Raw genomic sequence first — 16133 nt, forward strand, 5'->3', positions numbered from 1 at the left:
TCAATTTTGAAACAGAAGAGACCTAAAATCAAGAAGATTTAGAAATATAAAGAAATTGTTTATTGGTATTTACTTTGTTATTTTTTCATAAACTGCAGAAATGTACGGCAACGTAAATTAAACTCTTTGTAAATTAACTTTATTTATTCAACCATGTAGTAATTTCGTAAAATAAATTAGTTGGCGAGGGTATTATCATTCAAGCTCCAACGAATTTCCAAACACAAAATTTCATGTTCAGAGCAAACTTTTTTATAATAAAACATCAAAAACATGTTTATTTTTTTTAATAACACATTTAAACAATAACCACAAAGATATATAATAAGACAAATAGCAATGACAGAAAATCAGAGAGGCCTAAGAGAAAACAAGAATAGGAAGGTGTGAGGAGACTTCATCCTTGTAAAAGAAACAAGACAGTCGCAATAAACATCGAAAAATCAAAGAGATAAAATCAGTCATTGGAAAGCGTACCTTAAAAAACTATTTGAAGACCAAAGAAACAACTTTGAAATAGAAATGGAAGGAGCAGAAGTCTAAGTAACAGTGTAGTATTTAGAAGATAGCAATCTATTAAAGATGAATGCTTAATTAACGCAATCCACAAAAGAATTTACAAATTATGCTAGAGCCCCATATTCCCTAACCAGATTTGTGTTGAAAATGCTTTAAGTACGTTAAAAGCATTATTTTTAGTATAGTCCTGATACAAAGATGCAGAGACGTAAATTACGATGTGTATGCATGTTTAATATACTATGAAAAGACATTCGATCGCATGGAACAAGGAAAAATGATGGAGATAATTGAAGAAATTAACACTAAGGACCTGAAAATCATTGAACAAGGTGAAAATAATGAGAAGAGTGCGTTAAGTTTGCATATTATGTCCATTCAGAGCGGATATTCAGCGAAACCTTATTAAATGGATACAGGCTAAACATTATGATTATATTTGCTGGCAATATAGAGGATTTACAAAGCCTGTGGAATAGTTCCAGCCGTGACAATTAACAATACCAATATTAAAAAGAGAAAACTCATAAAGGGTATGCGAAGCTCTTATTTAGGAATGCAAGTACAACTCTGAGTAAAATTTTTTTGCTGCGTCTGTTTCTTCATTTTCGTCAACTTCGTTGGTAGAATAATTTTCAATATTTGTACATTTAATTTTTTTCAGCGACACTGGAGTGTTAACCATGTTATCTACTTCCACATGCATTGCCACAATCGCAAATATCATAAATTCTTGATGCTCGATGTGCACAGCAATTGTGTCATTTTTATGGGGACTAAATGCTCTTATTTTAGCTCACATCCCCAATCAGCGAGATCTGTGGTCCATTGATTTTCGTAAAGCCACATTTGTATTTGTAAATAAACTCTTTTCAAGCTTATTGAATCGATATCAGTTTCTCGTAGGTTATCGCCTGTTGTCATATTGAGTTTTCGATGTAATTTTCATTTCTTTATCGATAAGTTTTGACACAAAGGTTCCTGAGGCTTTCCCGAATCGGATACACTTGCTGTTTGATCTGTCTCATTGCTAGGTTTCATCCTTTTTTGTGATAATCTAAATGACAAGCACAAAAAAGGTAATTTTATACTTTCGCGGTTCTCGTTTTTTGGCTCTAGAAGATCGAAAAATCATTCGATTTCGATGAATTTTTTTTTAAATCTTCGTTTTTACGACGGATTTACAAAAAAAATTATAGACACAAAAAAATGAAAATTTTTATTGGTTTCAGGGCTTTAAATGTTCATGAAAATGCACTCATTTACGTATAATTGTTGATAACTTTATTCCAAATAATCAAATGAAGTTGTTATATTTTTTTTCATAATCTACACAAAAAAACTAACAAATTGGGAGAAAATTATACAAAAATATTGATTTATCTTGTTTTTACAATTAAAATTAATAACAATTTCTCTTAAAATTGACCTTTTTTCATATATAATCGTTTGTACCTTTTCATTAAGTAATCATTAAATTCATATGAACAAAAATATTCTTAAAATCACTTATTGCAATCAAGTATACAATATTAGAAGTTAACCTCTAAGAATTGAAAATTTTCACTATTAAAAAAATAGGTATGTTACTAAGGTTGACTGAGACTGAGAATTTAAAGTCTTAAAACCATATAAAATCTTCAAGTGAGATATTTCCTATACTTTTTTACATAAATTCACCGTAAAAACGAAGATTCTAAAGAAAATTCATCAAAATCGGATGATTTTTCGATTTTCTAGAGCGTTTATGATAACATTTAAAGTCAGAAAATCATATGAAATCTTCAAGTGAGATAAAAAATGAATAAACAAACATTTTTCCAATTTTTTTCTACCAAAATGTTCGTTTTTATGTGTAGATTAACAAGAAAAATATATGAACTGCGTTTGATGCTTTGTAAAAAAGTTATGAACGATTATATGAGAAGAAGTGCGTTTATGATAACACTTGAAGTCAAAAAACTATGAAATCTTCAGGTGAGATTCATTCCCATATTTTTTTTCCATAAATCTTCCGTAAAAACGAAGATTCTAAAGAAAATTCATCAAAATCGGATGATTTTTCGATTTTCTAGAGCGTTTATGATAACATTTAAAGTCAGAAAATCATATGAAATCTTCAAGTGAGATAAAAAATGAATAAACAAACATTTTTCCAATTTTTTTCTACCAAAATGTTCGTTTTTATGTGTAGATTAACAAGAAAAATATATGAACTGCGTTTGATGCTTTGTAAAAAAGTTATGAACGATTATATGAGAAGAAGTGCGTTTATGATAACACTTGAAGTCAAAAAACTATGAAATCTTCAGGTGAGATTCATTCCCATATTTTTTTTCCATAAATCTTCCGTAAAAACGAAGATTCTAAAGAAAATTCATCAAAATCGGATGATTTTTCGATTTTCTAGAGCGTTTATGATAACATTTAAAGTCAGGAAATCATATGAAATCTTCAAGTGAGATAAAATATGAATAAACAAACATTTTTCCAATTTTTTTCTACCAAAATGTTCGTTTTTATGTGTAGATTAACAAGAAAAATATATGAACTGCGTTTGATGCTTTGTAAAAAAGTTATGAACGATTATATGAGAAGAAGTGCGTTTATGATAACACTTGAAGTCAAAAAACTATGAAATCTTCAGGTGAGATTCATTCCCATATTTTTTTTCCATAAATCTTCCGTAAAAACGAAGATTCTAAAGAAAATTCATCAAAATCGGATGATTTTTCGATTTTCTAGAGCGTTTATGATAACATTTAAAGTCAGAAAATCATATGAAATCTTCAAGTGAGATAAAAAATGAATAAACAAACATTTTTCCAATTTTTTTCTACCAAAATGTTCGTTTTTATGTGTAGATTAACAAGAAAAATATATGAACTGCGTTTGATGCTTTGTAAAAAAGTTATGAACGATTATATGAGAAGAAGTGCGTTTATGATAACACTTGAAGTCAAAAAACTATGAAATCTTCAGGTGAGATTCATTCCCATATTTTTTTTCCATAAATCTTCCGTAAAAACGAAGATTCTAAAGAAAATTCATCAAAATCGGATGATTTTTCGATTTTCTAGAGCGTTTATGATAACATTTAAAGTCAGGAAATCATATGAAATCTTCAAGTGAGATAAAATATGAATAAACAAACATTTTTCCAATTTTTTTCTACCAAAATGTTCGTTTTTATGTGTAGATTAACAAGAAAAATATATGAACTGCGTTTGATGCTTTGTAAAAAAGTTATGAACGATTATATGAGAAGAAGTGCGTTTATGATAACACTTGAAGTCAAAAAACTATGAAATCTTCAGGTGAGATTCATTCCCATATTTTTTTTCCATAAATCTTCCGTAAAAACGAAGATTCTAAAGAAAATTCATCGAAATCGGATGATTTTTCGATTTTCTAGAGCGTTTATGATAACATTTAAAGTCAGGAAATCATATGAAATCTTCAAGTGAGATAAAAAATGAATAAACAAATATTTTTCCAATTTTTTTCTACCAAAATGTTCGTTTTTATGTGTAGATTAACAAGAAAAATATATGAACTGCGATTGATGCTTTGTAAAAAAGTTATGAACGATTATATGAGAAGAAGTGCGTTAATGATAACACTTGAAGTCAAAAAACTATGAAATCTTCAGGTGAGATTCATTCCCATATTTTTTTTCCATAAATCTTCCGTAAAAACGAAGATTCTAAAAAAAATTCATCAGAATCGGATGATTTTTCGATTTTCTAGAGCGTTTATGATAACATTTAAAGTCAGGAAATCATATGAAATCTTCAAGTGAGATAAAAAATGAATAAACAAATATTTTTCCAATTTTTTTCTACCAAAATGTTCGTTTTTATGTGTAGATTAACAAGAAAAATATATGAACTGCGTTTGATGCTTTGTAAAAAAGTTATGAACGATTATATGAGAAGAAGTGCGTTTATGATAACACTTGAAGTCAAAAAACTATGAAATCTTCAGGTGAGATTCATTCCCATATTTTTTTTCCATAAATCTTCTGTAAAAACGAAGATTCTAAAGAAAATTCATCGAAATCGGATGATTTTTCGATTTTCTAGAGCCAAAAAACGAGGGAACCGCGAAAGTTTTCAAATAACAGCTTAAAACTGATCCAAACGATCGATCAATTCTCACGTAAAGTTATTAACACCAAAGAAATATTATTAGAAATACCAAACAAATTTACGGAATAATTTGTGTTACGAAATTTTAAACATTAAACTATTTATTAATTAATTGGAAGTTGCTGATTTACAAGTTATAAAATTCGATGTGGTATACTATGCATGAACTTTTAGTTTTAATTTAATTCAAAAAAATATCTCGAAAGTTGAAGATTTTACTTTGAAAAATTACAATCTATAATTTTACAAGCGAACGATCTTTCACGATTAAATTAACAAGATTCATCATCTTATTATTGTTGTTTATGTAAGTTATGAGCTTTAATTTTCAAAAAATTCTGGAATTTTCTTTCACGTAACTCGAACAATCGTTTCATTACTTTTAAGATCGATCCTCGAAAGTCATTACTGGAGATGAATCATGATGTTATGATTATTTACCATTTCAGTTCAAATGATCCAAGTCAGATTCCACAACATTAAAAAGAGAGATACTTTTATTTGGTTCAAATAGTATTAATTTTTTAAAAAGTATTTCCAGTTTTTCTAATCTAATTTTATAAATATTGTTCACCGCTTAATAACAATTATATGTACTTCAACTAATGCCGAATACTGCTTCTCGAGAAATTATCAGCAGCATGGGTTACAGTACGGTCCAAAAAAACTTAATTAACAACCGTAACAAATTATTTCAATGATTATGTTGTTTACGAGATATTTTTTGGTACAACTGGTATGTCCAGTTTAGTTATATGGACATTCCTTTGACCGTAGATCAATAACTACATATCCCATATGCCGCATGACTATTAACCGTAAACTTCCAATTGTATTACAGCTTTTCTACACGTATTTCAACATTGTTGGCAGAATTGTTGACATTCAAGCAACATTTGGATGAACTAGTCACTATAAATTCAACGTGAAAAGCCATTTACTGAAATGAAACCCTTTCGCTAACTTCCTACCACTCGCTTAAATTTTCCAATATAGCCGCTTTATACACTATATTAGGAACGATATTATCTCTATAGCCACCTTTGGTGGAATATACCGATTATGCAGTTTATTTCGTTTTTAGTTTTATCATTAATTATATTACGATATAACTAAAACGAGTACGAGGATGGTCCTAGAAGTACCTGCCCCAACAAAATATACGTTTCCATTTCCAAACGATGTTCAAGTCTGGGAACAGAAACTAATCCGAGGAAGATAAATCTGGCAAATAGGGTAGCAAATCTAACTTTCATTTATTTATTTTGGTCATTGTTATAACGGATGTGTGAACTGGTGCATTGTCTTGATGAAATAGAACGTTTTTGTTTGATTTCTTTGCTTAAACGTTGCAATAAGTTCGCATGATACTCGCCGTTGATAGCTTCTCCTTTTTGAAAATAATAAGTGGAAATTATCCCAAAAAACCGTCGTCATGACCTTGCCAGCACATGGAACGATCTTTGCCTTCTTTGGAGCCGGCACTTCCTTTTCAGTCCTTTGTTTTGGTTGTTCTTTTGTTTCGGATGTGAAGTGATAGACCCACGTGGTTAAGGAATGGCGCAAAAATTCGGCTTTATTTATGTGAAACATCACCAAACACTTAAAGGAAACATCTTCACGAGCAATCGCGGTAACCATCTTGCCCACAGCTTCCCCATGTCCAAATTTTCAGATGATATGCGATGTACCGCACTTTTTGAAACGCCTACTATGTCTGCTAGCTCACACACTTTCAATCGACGATCTTCCAGTATCTTTTTGTGGATTTTTTCCAACATTTCTGGAGTCGTCACCTCATTTGGTCTTCACAGGTCGTACGATCTCGTTTAATATTTTACTGTTTATTACGAAGGAGTAGTCTAACCCAAAGTAGAATTTAGTTCAGCTTTTATATTTGGTTGGGCTAAGGCTTTCCAAATAAAAGTATTATATTACAAAACGAAAACTAATTTTCTCTATGTTTACAAACTCACTGAAAACGTTCACTATTGATGGCTACCAAACAAATACTAAACAACGTAGCCTCTTCAAATTTGAAACAAATGTTGTATAAATGACATTCATCACAATAGCGTGTTAATCGCTTTCTACCGCGTTATGTACAATATTTATTCCACGATTTCCACAACACAATAGTTTTTTTTAAATTCATATATTTTCAAATTAACAATTTTGGTTTATACTTTTCACATGCTCACTGTAATACATTTTATTTGTGATGGTTACAATAATTTATTTATATTATTGTTCGAACAATTTGTAAAATGCGAGGGGGTGTTTGGTGATTTATAATTTCTTGAACAGACTGCAGATTTCCTTGTTTGTCCTATATACTTCTGATTCCACCGAAACTCTTGATGATGTCGACGACGGTTCACTTAGTGTTCGCAAAATCTTATTCGAAGCTTCCATTTAGTTCGCTAATGATTCATCTATATAACCTACAGCCATTGTAGTTTACTCCCGACTCGTATGTCTCTTGAGGTTTGTAATATTGCTATCTGCATCCACCAGAATTGTCGCGGAAGACCTTCGGAAACAGTGACCCGTATTTAACCACGAAATGCAGATAACTAGTAATTACTTTTGGTCCATTACTAACCTACTGGTTGTCTTCTACATTTTTCTCATTGATAATTAACATCGGCGTTCATCAACGTTTGAAACTTTTTAATTACAAACAATCTGCGAAGCCTCTCATAATTCCAGAGAATGTAGATAGAGATTTAGCCCTCTACGTAGCAGAATTTGCACTTAAGCTAGCGTCGTTGAGTCTCCTTTGAAGCTCCAATGGGCCATTAAGATTCCTATTAATATTCGTAAAAGTTCTCACTTAGATTGATACGTTTGCTTCAGTCCCTGTAGATTTTTACAGTAATCTATTCATGTCTTATCTAACTTCTTTTCTCGTATTGTTTTATAGATGATTCCACAGAAGGGTTCAAGTTCTACAAAGGATCTATCTGCTCCTACTTGAGCGAGTCTGTTTGGATTTCATTTCTCACAGTTCCAGTGTCTTCCGAAACCCATTGGAGGGTAACTTTATACTTTTTGCCTAGCTTATTTAAGTTATCCAAGCATTCCCAAGTCAACTTGGAACTCAGAAAACAATATAGCACTTATAATGTTACTCAGAGTTCTTGTTTTGTTGAAGATCTGATTCTGTGTAGCAGAACAGAGTAAGCATAACATCTTACCAATCTCATTCTGTGTGATATTTAGTAGCTGCTTATATTTTACAGCTTCTGTCTTCAATTGTTTCAATCTGACCTTTTATATAATTTTTAATTTCTTTAAACCAACTCAGGGTTTGATACATCGATTTGGTTGCTTCATATTAACTAGGTTTTATCTGACACCTTATCTAAATACTTTGAAGCTTCAATTAATTCACTTTCTGCTTCCAAAGCTGACAACTCTTCTTCAGGAATACATTTAAAAAATTGATAGAATGCTTCATCTACCACATTCTGCGCGGTGAAACTGTGACTACGTTGAAGAATAATTAGAAAGCACACATGGCCAAATCAGGCGATTAACGTGGATGTTCAATGATTATTTTCTCTGCAGTTAAACATTTTGTGGTGTACCAGTTTGTTAAAACTGTAGATATTGAATATTTATTGCTGCGCAACGAAAGAAAGCTGGATGGGTTCCGAAATTTATATGGTATTTTATGGTGAGAGCTTGAAATCTTTGTAACACTTTCCAAACTGACCTTGTTTTTATGATTGCTTTATTGGGAAATGTTGAATATTTTGCATTTGATTGAATAAAAGTTGTGTGTTTATTTATCTTTCCGTGTAAATGTAAATAACCAATTGATATACCCAATATCCAATACGTTCCATTCCAAAAGAACAGCATGTAATCCGTATAAAAAAACTTGATTAGAACATGAATATGAAAAGAAATATAAAAGCTGTTCGTAGTAGAATCACGTATTTGAGCACATCTTCTTTTTCCATTTTTCCATAAAAACAATCGTTATTTTTTCGTTCATAAATTTGAGTTCTGATAAAGCTCCTAAAAGTATACGAAAAAAAAAAGATCAAAAAAGGCTTTTATTATGGAAAATCGAATTGTTCCAAGTAGATTTGATTTTAAATATACAAGTGTAGTACGAGAGTTGTTGAAAACTATAAATATACGTAAATTTTGATGCCACAAATTGCTTGTTTGCCTATTTTGCCCGACCCTGTATAGCGTATTAATCTCAAGTCTAATTATCACAGAAAAATAGTAAGCCAAAACAATGATCAGTGCGTGATCAGCACGCGAACATCCCGGGCATCAGTAGCACCATAATATAACACAAATAAAAAGCCGCGTGGAAGGAGAGAGCGCCACAATGAGTGACCTACAGTGGATAAAGTTCTGAGAGTAGTTAACGAAGATAAGAAAGTGCCGGTTTGTGAAAGATCAATATAATTTATCAAAAGAAATGGGATTTCAATACAAAAAACGAATAAGTGTAAGCATTTTTATATTTTAATTTGAATTTCGCGCTCTAGAAAGAGAATTTTGAAAGGCTAGGTTGGTAACACTGATCGAGACTTGCGTCAAACAGATGTAAACACAATAAAAATAGAGATCATTTTGAAAAAGTTTTTTTTTGTATTTATTCTGGCCATGTCAGAAAGAAGTTTACAGAAGGAACCGTTTATTATTAGAAAAAGTAGAAATAATTGAGTGAAGGCGGGAATACTTTGGAAAAATTAAGAAATTTCGTGGAGAAAATAGAAAAATTCAATGCTGGACATACTAAGGATCGAGAAACCTCGATTTTTAAATGAAAATCCTTCACGTACTTGTTGTATATTTTTGTTATAATATTTATGCATAATTTTTTTCAATTTATATTATTAATCTGCTGCATAAAATCGCAAATTATATTTTAAGTGCGGAGTGCGGTCCTGTTACATGCTCGGCTTTGTCGTGTTCAACCCTGATTACGTGCATTATGCGTGAATATACTTTGGTTTACTATTTTCCTTCAATAAACAGACTTTAAAAAACCAATAAAAAATTACTGTGCAATAAATATCGATAAAATTGTAGCGAAGTTCGTATTGAACTAATCGAAACCTTATCCCAGTTAGAGAGAGAGAGAGAGAGATTCGTTGGGAAGAATTTGGGAGGAAGGTTTTTTTTTTGGTAATTTAGGTATGATTTGCTTCGGCCCTGATATAGGAATTTTTTCCTCTGCAGGGCGGGGTTTGTGGATATTTAGTTGGGAAGTGCTTGCTCGGCTGCTTCTAGCGGTGTAGTTATTTTTTTTTGAAGATTTTTTTTTATTTATTTTTTTGGGTTTATTTTATATATATTTTTTTGTTTATTTTTTGTTTTTTCTTAATCTAATTGGGGGGTGGGCGGGTACAGCTGCGGCTGTATTATTCCCTATCGTCGGACATTTGTCTGGAGAATCGGTTCTCCAGGTTGCAGGGAAACCGCAGAAAACCTGCAACTTCGACGATCGAATGACAGTGAGGGTGGGTGTTGGGGGTCGGAATTTATCTCACTGATATGGGGGAACTATCGAGGAAATTAAGGTAAGTTTCCGGGAGATCCTCGTATGCTGTTGCAAGCAGTCGGAGAGGCGGATAAGGGAGCTTTTTTTTGGGTTTTGAGCCTAGTGGCCGCATATTGTTGGTCCAGGGGATGAGGAGGGTCTCTTTAGCAGCGGAATTATTTGATTCGATGGTTCGAATCACATATCGGGCTTGGAGGTCATTTAGGCGGCTTGGAATGGGGGTTATGTCAGTATTGACATAAATGGTGTTGCTAGGGCTAAACCTACACTTGTATTGGCAGTACCTAAGAATGGACTGCTCGCAGGTCAGGAGTCTTTTGATCAGATATTCGGGCAAGGTGCTAAAGACGTTTGCTCTATATTCGATAATGGGGCGGATGTATGTTTTATACCTATGAAGTAGGGTCAGGGGGTGGGTTCGTCCGAAATTTCCACCAAGAGCTTTGATGAGCCTGACTCGTTTCCGTACTCTATCCCAGTTATAATTTATATATAATATAATTTGATTCGTGGAAATAGGGAAAAATAAAACTAAAGTAGTATTCATCTGTATAGATATATGTTTTTCAAAATTAAAGCATCTAACAATTCCAAGAAACCGATCCCATTGGTCCATATTGCCTTGAAAGCGATCATTTAAACTAGGAAGTTTACTTTGAGTCGATAATTTTAATTGGTGTCCTGTTTAGTATGGATATGTGAGTCCTCTACATATTGTCCTTCATTAATTTTGATTCCTCGGATAGATCCTTAGAACCAGCAGTAAACACTAAGTATAGAATAGGTCAAAGTACACAAAGGGGCACTCAAAATTTTCTTGGTAAAAGTTAACTTGTTTCTCGATCATAGAATATAAGGTATATTGTGCATGGAAACTGTTTCTTAAGTTTAAGAAGTGAATCTTGCCGCCAAGCCGCTGCTTCAGATGCTCGATTTATAGTGTCCACTACTCTAAGCACTTGCTCGATGGTACTAAGCCCGAATTAATGGTTTGGTAAAATGTTATTTGCTTCGATTATTGACTTGGCCAACTGGAAGGGGGAAGTATCCTAGACGCAGGGTTGCATTAAAGAAAATGGTTAGCAAGACTTCACCCTTCCTAGAAAGTTTTTTGGCTAGCTCTCCAGTGATAACGGCTGCTTCTTCATCATTGTTTTTACTTCTTTTACCGTGAAGAGGTTAGGTAGTGGAGACATCTGATATGGGGCTTCTGTTCCTTGCTTTATATGGAAAACTTCCTCAAAATGTTTTACGAATTCATCTGCTCTTTCCGGGCTCATGTTCTGTCTGCTTTTCGGATTGGGTGATTGGTTCTTTTAGTTATTTCATGTTTCTGGTGTATATTCTCGAAGTATTTGCTTCTTATATGACTGAAAAGTTTTTTTTTTAGATCACAGTAAGAAGTTTCATATCGTGTTTAGTCACGTTGGTATCCAGCTGGTTATAATTTTCTTTTTTCAGCAAATTTTTGTTGGATTATTATTGGGCAGCTTCGTTGACAGAAAAAAATAATTACAGACCAAAATGGTTTTGTTTTCTTCGGTAGTATAATAGGCCAGGCATTTACGAAATGACAAAAGTGACAAAATTAATAGTAGAAAAAAACAACACCATCGTGTTCTAGGGGTTAAATAAAAGTTATGTGCATAAAATTCAACATTTTGTGTCTATGCGTTATTTTTTTAAACAATAAAAACACCAAAAAATCGATACAAATTTTGTTTTTTGCGTTTTGCGGTGAACCTAAGCAAGTCTATTGTAGAGAATTGAAAAATCTTGAAAATAAGCTTTTATAAATTGAATTTCGATAATTTGTTGTGAAAATTTTTTAAATTGTTTATGGTTTTTTAATTTTAAATATAAAGGTTTCTTAATCACTGAAAACCGAAATCTCGATAAATTTAATCAATGCTCTAAAGATGGACCCCGTGGCCCTAAAAGTTTTTGCAAAATGACAATTGAACCATAGGAGGCCCTTTTTTTCAAAGGGCCATTCTTGCTCACTGGATGGTCCTATAATAATTTGGAAAGTCGCGTTGGAAAGAAGAAGAGTTGAACTAAAAATCCCTCATCTCAGTTTTTTGAAAAGTTAGACATTTTTTTTTAATTTCCTTTGCGTTCAAAAATGCTCCGACAGACCTCAAATCTGCGGAGCGCTGAAAAATATTAATTATCTCAGTAACTATTGGGTCGATTTCGATCTTTTTTTTAACTGGGCTAAATCGTTCAGCTAAAATTAGCTATAATTAATAATTTTCCCAGAATTTTCCCCTTATTTTTAACTAAATAAACAGTTATTCATACTGGCATAAAATATTTTGCATTCTAGGTGAAAATACTTATTTTTATGGGGAAATATTTCGTATTTGCTGCTTCACTTGAATTGTCATTTTGGAAAAACTATTGGGGCCACAGGGCCCATATTTAGATCATTAATTAAATACATCGAGATCTCGGTTTTCAGTGAATAGGAAACCTTTATATTCAAAATTAAGCAAATTATAAACAATTAAAAAAATTAAAAATATTCTCCTTTCGGTTAAATTATCTAAGCAACAAATTATGGAAATTTAATTTATAAAAACTTATTTTTAAGATTTTTCAATGCATAGACAAAACATGTTTAATTTTATACTTCATTTTATATTTTTATATTGTCGCCAAAAGCCTTTTTTTCCGTATGTGCCCTGGCCTATTAATACTACTTAGAATTATTAGGAATATTCAGTCCTCGTACACGTAGCTTTAATTTAAATGAATCTTATGTGTTAATAGATAATTTGGGTCATCAGTTATAAGAAACTATGATATAAATAATGAAATATATGGGTTGTCCTACATAAAACTACAGATTTCGTTCGTAAATCTATTTTTCATATTAAGTTAAACGCCTAGCAATATCAGAATCGTAAGTGGCATTAGTCAAACTGCTTTTATGGGAAATCAAATTGCCTTGTTCTCGAGAGTGAATTATACACACGACATTTATTCCGTAGGATCATCTGCAATCAACTGCCTAAGCGAAGAGGCATTTAGAACCATAAAAAACTTCGGTAGTACAGATAACATAACATAAACAATAAAATAAAAAGGGGCAATCAAATCCTGTCGTGTACAGAAGTTTCGAGATGAATTTTGTCGAAGCAAAAAATATTTTTCTAACCCGATTGGTATTTTTAATATCACGTGACTTAATTTATATGTCAAGTCAGTTTGATTAAACCTTTGTCTTTATACACATTATGCTAACTAATATTAATAATATTCTGTGTGAAATTGTAAAGCTGTGAGGTTTATGCTGAACCTTTCAGGTAGGTTGAGATTCGACAGCGAAATTAAATCCCAGAGAATACGCTAGATGAGTACTAATACAAGGGTGAGGCTCTACGAGTGTTAGATGAAAAGTTTTTGACCTAAAAAGAAACAATACATGTTTGTCTATAATCACCAAGCGATTTTTACGTTCTATTTTAATTTCGAGCTACAACTTTGAAAACAAACTTATCAGCTAAAAAAAGGAATATTTTGTAAACGTTTCTAGACCTATAATTGGGTCCGGGAATAAAATGGGGTCCAGGATTGCTAGCAGATTATTGTTGGAACTGCAAAAATTCATGAAAACCATTAATATTTATTCTATATTGAGCAATAATAGCTCTAAATGTATCTGATGTTTGTACTTTTTACGAAAATATTCATAGGCCCTTGCACAATCAAAATTTGATATGATTTCATGTAAAATAAATTTTGTAAACCAGTGTTGTCAAGGAAAGCATTATTGTATTCCAAAATTGGATCTTCTGAAATCGATTTCATACGAAAAATGTATTTATAAGTATCCTCTAAGTAAATCAGGAAAAATCTCAATTTAAATGTTTTTGAAATTAAATCTAGAGCATATCATATTTTGGGTAGGAGTGCAAGATTGTTTGTAAATGGGGTAGGGAGAGGAATTGGGCCTGATGTAGGAAAAATTTTCCTCTAGAGGACCGGATTTGGAGAAAACCTGCTACACCGATGATCAACGAGATCTCCAAAGGCCGTCGATAGTAATCGAAGGAAAGTATCATCTTGGTACGTGTAGTAGTGATTCCGTTGTAAAGAAGGGTATTTTTGGTAAGGTAATTCGATGACGCGAATCACGTATTGAGCTTGTAGTTCATTTAGATGTCTCGGAATAGAGATTATGTAAATGTCGATATGTAACTGGGTTGAATCGATACTTTTATTGGTAGTACCTGAGGATGGACACTTTTGAGGAAATGCCAATTCCTCGGTAAGACAGACTCACCTCCATACTTTGGACAAGGTATTGTTCAGATCCGTCCAGCTAAGAGTGTATTTTGTACCATGTAAATGACAACACTGCCTTTTTCTTTCGAATGTGTTATATTTGGTTTGTTGGTGATATTTATGAAGAATGACGGTAATTAGACAATATATGAATTTAAATACGATAAAAAAATGTTAATTATTATCCTTCGAGTTGAGGTAGTCGTTTTTTTTGAAATACTTTTTTTGTCTAGCTCGTTATATCGATTTTCAATTGGTACAAGTTTTATATTTGAACATTGTTATCAGAATGTGTATTTATATCATTTTGCAGCCGCCTATGTTTAATGTCCGCTTCAGACTTTTGCGAGGCGCCTTCTAGAGGTTCTCGATTCAATTGTTGTGAAGTTGAGGCGAAAGAAGTGCTAACCATCCTCACTCACGATTCATTCAGTTGCTCACTACGTCTACTACAAAATTGACATGATTTAAGTGACGTTTATATAGGAAACTGATGTAATTAAAGCTATTATCTTCTAGAGGATCTTTTCTATATTATTTTTTGAGCTCCACAACAATTTATATCTGAATTTATAGGTGTACCGACTATTTAATTCTAGCAAGGAGAGATCAAAGCTTGATTGAGCTTTAGATATCTTAAGAAAGACATATAGAGAAAATTGGGAGTGTTAAAAATTGAAAAATAGCTAGTTAGACATCAATATAGCGCTTATAAGTGCTTGCAAATACATCATTACTGGTGATTGCATTCATGTGCATGCGCTATAGTTCGAAAAGTTAACGTTTCCGTCCAAAATATAGATTTGTGGTTTCTCTTCCTTTGCCACTAGATTCTATAGTATACTAACCTACTAGGAGTGTTATTTCTATGGATTTTTTACGTGAATCGACCTGGAAATATCACGATTGGCCCTCGTATTCTCACTTTCCATAATGAACTAAATAGAACTCGTCAAGTGTGTAATAGTGTAAATTTTTGGTGTAATAAAAGAGAACGGAATATGTTTCCTAATCATCGAAACGAATTAAGCAATTACTTCTTCTCTTTTTCCTTCCGAATTAAATAATTTGTACCATTTTAATAAAGATAAAAGCTTTTCGGCATTCGGTACGGTTGAAAATATACAAATCCGAATTAATTAAAATTGCTCTAACCAAGTGATTAACTTTTCCGTCAAACGCAACATTGAAAAGGCAACCTTTACAAGATAAAATTCTATTATGTTATATATAAGCGTTTTCGTCAAGGTATAGTGGTAAAATTAAGCATAGAAATGTACTATTTCTAATATACTTCCGAGTTTTCGAATACTTATGTATTCATCATTGGGGATTGGATTAAATAAGGATTGCGGTGTCTTGAATTTTGTTATATATTCCAATTGACGTTTGATAGAAATATTAAGCGTATTGAATTAATATTAAATTTTGAAGTTGATGAATTCAATGTTTTTTAAAAGATATAAGACACCACAATTCACAACTAATCCAATCCTTGATGATGAATACATAAATATTTGAAAGCTTGGAAATGTATAAGAAATAGTACTGTTTGGTATCAAATTTTGCCACAATTTCTTCTTCAAATTTATATAAGTAATAACGATAAGTAGCTCAGTACCTCAAGGTTCATA

The 16133-nt window shown here is 32.0% G+C and overlaps 1 protein-coding gene across 1 annotated transcript in view; it reads right to left on the reverse strand.

Annotated features, from left to right (window-relative positions):
* The window catches only part of LOC130894059 (pyrokinin-1 receptor-like), a 71105-nt gene that overhangs the window by 21261 nt on the left and 33711 nt on the right, over positions 1–16133 (reverse strand). The gene's annotated exons all lie outside the window — the stretch shown is intronic.

This window comes from Diorhabda carinulata, chromosome 5 (genome assembly GCF_026250575.1).
Source record: "Diorhabda carinulata isolate Delta chromosome 5, icDioCari1.1, whole genome shotgun sequence".
Classification (NCBI taxonomy): domain Eukaryota; kingdom Metazoa; phylum Arthropoda; class Insecta; order Coleoptera; family Chrysomelidae; genus Diorhabda; species Diorhabda carinulata.